Below are 5,000 nucleotides of genomic sequence, written 5' to 3' on the forward strand. Positions count from 1 at the left end.
GGGACACTGCCCTGTGTAGGGTGCCGTCTTTCGGATGGGACGTTAAACGGGTGTCCTGACTCTCTGAGGTCAGTAAAGATCCCATGGCACTTATCGTAAGAGTAGGGGTGTTAACCCCGGTGTCCTGACTCTCTGAGGTCAGTAAAGATCCCATGGCACTTATCGTAAGAGTAGGGGTGTTAACCCCGGTGTCCTGGTTAAATTCCCAATCTGGCCCTCAAACCATCATGGTCACCTAATAATCCCCAGTTTACAATTGGCTCATTCATCCCCCTCCTCCTCTCCCCTGTAAACTATTCCCCAGGTCGTTGCTGCAAATGAGAACGTGTTCTCAGTCAATTTACCTGGTAAAATAACGGATAAATAAATAAAATACAATTTTGTTGATCATATCGAATGTGTCTGAAATGGCACCCTAATCCCTTTACGGTGCACTATTTTTTGACCAGGTCCCATAGGGAATAGGGTGTATAAAGGGAAAGGGTGCTATTGGCGACACACATTTATAAGATGACATCATAACCCCATTACAGAACACTACAGAGACCAACACTTGTGAATATAATGATTTATTTACTCTAACAACGATGCAAGAAATTTACACATTTTTTCTCTCAAAGGTATAAAATTTGTCTTAAATAAGAGGCTGTTTTTTTTTCCCATTCATGTAAATGAATCATGTGTTACACACCTTGAAAATAATATTCAATCCCTAAAATAGTTAGCAATGCCAATCCAGCAGATTGCAACAAAGTTCCCAGAAGTTCAAATAGTATTGCTCAATATTCTACCTTTATAAAAAAAAAAAAAAATATGACACAAAATAAGCATTCTTCTGAAATTATATATAGATATTTACATTAACAATAGTTTAGTCCAAAAAAATAAACAAAACAAAAAAAGGCCTTGGTTTGAAGCTAGGTGAGTTAGGTATCAAGGGGAGTATGACGTTGTGCACGGGTCCGTTCGTCTTCAGACTGACTGATGACCATCTCTGGAGGAGTCTCTAATAACATGCTAATCCCTATATAATGTAACTCGCTTTGACAGCGGGCTGGTCAAAAGTAGTTCACTAATCCAGGGATTTAGGGTGCCATTTGGGATGTAGCCTCTGTGTCTGATGACTGTCTTCGTCTTGGGCATTGTGGAACCTGCCTGTGGACAAAACCAAAAAGAAGAGTGAGCATTAGGACAAACATCATTTAATGAGAACGTTAAGGCTAGCGGGCAATGACCAGGCTTGGTTAGATTGGGGTGAATCACCAACTGAAAACATGACATTAATGTCTACACCCTAACGGCAACACCCCCCCCCCCCCCCCCCCCCCCCCCCCCCCCTCAGGACCACTATATTTTTGACCAGGGCCCTGGAAGATACCTCCATTCAAGAGACTAGAAAAGTCTGCAGCACAAGGCCTCACCCTACTAGAATCTGAAGTCAAGTGTCTACTATTTGCTGATGATCTGGTGCTTCTGTCCCCAACCAAGGAGGGCCTACAGCAGCACCTATATATTCTGCACAGATTCTGCCAGACCTGGGACCTGACAGTAAATCTCAGTAAGACCAAAATAATGGTGTTCCAAAAAAGGTCCAGTCACCAGGACCACAAATACAAATTCCATCTAGACACTGTTGCCCTAGAGCACACAAAAAACTATACATACCTTGGCCTAAACATCAGCGCCACAGGTAACTTCCACAAAGCTGTGAACGATCTGAGAGACAAGGCAAGAAGGGCATTCTATGCCATCAAAAGAAACATAAATTTCAACATACCAATTAGGATTTGGCTAAAAATACTTGAATCAGTCATAGAGCCCATTGCCCTTTATGGTTGTGAGGTCTGGGGTCCGCTCACCAACCAAGACTTCACAAAATGGGACAAACACCAAATTGAGACTCTGCATGCAGAATTCTGCAAATATATCCTCAGTGTACAACGTAGAACACAAAATAATGCATGCAGAGCAGAATTAGGCCGATACCCACTAATTATCAAAATCCAGAAAAGAGCCGTTAAATTCTACAACCACCTAAAAGGAAGCGATTCACAAACCTTCCATAACAAAGACATCACCTACGGAGAGATGAACCTGGAGAAGAGTCCCCTAAGCAAGCTGGTCCTGGGGCTCTGTTCACAAACACAAACACACCCCACAGAGCCCCAGGACAGCAGCACAATTAGACCCAACCAAATCATGAGAAAACAAAAAGATAATTACTTGACACATTGGAACGAATTAACAAAAAAACAGAGCAAACTAGAATGCTATTTGGCCCTAAACAGAGAGTACACAGTGGCAGAATACCTGACCACTGTGACTGACCCAAACTTAAGGAAAGTTTTGACTATGTACAAACTTAGTGAGCATAGCCTTGCTATTGAGAAAGGCCTCCGTAACCAGACATGGCTCTCAAGAGAAGACAGGCTATGTGCTCACTGCCCACAAAATGAGGTGGAAACTGAGCTGCACTTCCTAACCTCCTGCCCAATGTATGACCATATTAGAGAGACATATTTCCCTCAGATAACACAGATCCACAAAGAATTCAAAACATTTTTTTTTTTTCATAAACTCCCATATCTACCGGGTGAAATTCCACAGTGTGCCATCACAGCAGCAAGATGGGTGACCTGTTGCCACAAGAAAAGCGCAACCAGTGAAGAACAAACACCATTGTAAATACAACCCATATTTATGCTTATTTATTTTCCCTTGTGTACTTTAACCATCTGTACATTGTTAAAACACTGTATATACAGTGCCTTGCGAAAGTATTCGGCCCCCTTGAACTTTGCGACCTTTTGCCACATTTCAGGCTTCAAACATAAAAAATTGGGTGTGCAAAATTATTCAGCCCCTTTACTTTCAGTGCAGCAAACTCTCTCCAGAAGTTCAGTGAGGATCTCTGAATGATCCAATGTTGACCTAAATGACTAATGATGATAAATACAATCCACCTGTGTGTAATCAAGTCTCTGTATAAATGCACCTGCACTGTGATAGTCTCAGAGGTCCGTCAAAAGCGCAGAGAGCATCATGAAGAACAAGGAACACACCAGGCAGGACCGAGATACTGTTGTGAAGAGGTTTAAAGCCGGATTTGGATACAAAAAGATTTCCCAAGCTTTAAAAATCCCAAGGAGCACTGTGCAAATGATAATATTGAAATGGAAGGAGTATCAGACCACTGCAAATCTACCAAGACCTGTCCGTCCCTCTAAACTTTCAGCTCATTCAAGGAGAAGACTGATCAGAGATGCAGCCAAGAGGCCCATGATCACTCTGGATGAACTGCAGAGATCTACAGCTGAGGTGGGAGACTCTGTCCATAGGACAACAATCAGTCGTATATTGCACAAATCTGGCCTTTATGGAAGAGTGGCAAGAAGAAAGCCATTTCTTAAAGATATCCATAAAAAGTGTCTTTAAAGTTTGCCACAAGCCACCTGGGAGACACACCAAACATGTGGAAGAAGGTGCTCTGGTCAGATGAAACCAAAATTGAACTTTTTTGGCAACAATGCAAAACGTTATGTTTGGCGTAAAAGCAACACAGCTGAACACACCATCCCTACTGTCAAACGTGGTGGTGGCAGCATCATGGTTTGGGCCTGCTTTTCTTCAGCAGGGACAGGGAAGATGGTTCAAATTGATGGGAAGATGGATGGAGCCAAATACAGGACCATTCTGGAAGAAAACCTGATGGAGTCTGCAAAAGACCTGAGACTGGGACGGAGATTTGTCTTCCAACAAGACAATGATCCAAAACATAAAGCAAAATCTACAATGGAATGGTTCAAAAATAAACATATCCAGGTGTTAGAATGGCCAAGTCAAAGTCCAGATCTGAATCCAATCGAGAATCTGTGGAAAGAACTGAAAACTGGTGTTCACAAATGCTCTCCATCCAACCTCACTGAGCTCGAGCTGTTTTGCAAGGAGGAACGGGAAAAAATGTCAGTCTCTCGATGTGCAAAACTGATAGAGACATACCCCAAGCGACTTACATCTGTAATCGCAGCAAATGGTGGCGCTACAAAGTATTAACTTAAGGGGGCTGAATAATTTTGCTCGCCCAATTTTTCAGTTTTTGATTTGTTAAAAAAGTTTGAAATATCCAATAAATGTCGTTCCACTTCATGATTGTGTCCCACTTGTTGTTGATTCTTCACAAAAAAATACAGTTTTATATCTTTATGTTTGAAGCCTGAAATGTGGCAAAAGGTCGCAAAGTTCAAGGGGGCCGAATACTTTCGCAAGGCACTGTATGTTTGTTTTACTCCATGTGTAACTCTGTGTTGTTGTTTGTGTCGAACTGCTTTGCTTTATCTTGGCCAGGTCGCAATTGTAAATGAGAACTTGTTCTCAACTTGCCTACCTGGTTAAATAAAGGTGAACTAAATAAATAAAATTCTCTCAACCAGCTTCACGAGGAATGCTTTTCCAACAGTCTTGAAGGAGTTCCCACATATGTTGAGCACTTGTTGGCTGCTTTTCTTTCACTCATCCCAAACCATCTCAATTTGATTGAGGTCAGCTGATTGTGGAGGTCAGGTTTTCTGATGCAGCACTCCATCACTCTTCTTCTTGGTGTGCCTTGAATTCTAAATAAATCACGGTCTCACCAGAAAAGCACCATCACATCTGCTCCTCCATGCTTCATGGTGGGAACCACACCATCACACCTCCTCCTCCATGCTTCACGGTGGGAACCACACCATCACACCTCCTCCTCCATGCTTCACGGTGGGAACCACACCATCACACCTCCTCCTCCATGCTTCATGGTGGGAACCACACCATCACACCTCCTCCTCCATGCTTCACGGTGGTAACCACACATGTGGAGATAATCCGTTCACCTACTCTGTGTCTCACAAAGACACGGCGGTTGGAACCAAAAATCTAAAACTCAGACAGGCACCAATCAGACACCATGATTTTGATAACTTTTTGTTTTTTTTGCCACGGCTCAACTAAAGAAATGTCGTTCG

At 42.6% G+C, this 5,000-nt stretch overlaps 1 protein-coding gene across 1 annotated transcript in view; it reads right to left on the minus strand.

Annotated features, from left to right (window-relative positions):
* Positions 1-553: 553 nt before the first annotated feature.
* The window catches only part of mbd2 (methyl-CpG binding domain protein 2), a 104,050-nt gene continuing 99,603 nt past the window's right edge, over positions 554-5,000 (minus strand). The window contains exon 7 of the mRNA XM_036936779.1: positions 554-1,155. The gene's annotated coding sequence lies outside the window, so the exon portion shown is untranslated. The remainder of the gene's footprint in view (positions 1,156-5,000) is intronic.

Source organism: Oncorhynchus mykiss, chromosome 12, assembly GCF_013265735.2.
Source record: "Oncorhynchus mykiss isolate Arlee chromosome 12, USDA_OmykA_1.1, whole genome shotgun sequence".
In the NCBI taxonomy this organism is placed as follows: Eukaryota; Metazoa; Chordata; class Actinopteri; order Salmoniformes; family Salmonidae; genus Oncorhynchus; species Oncorhynchus mykiss.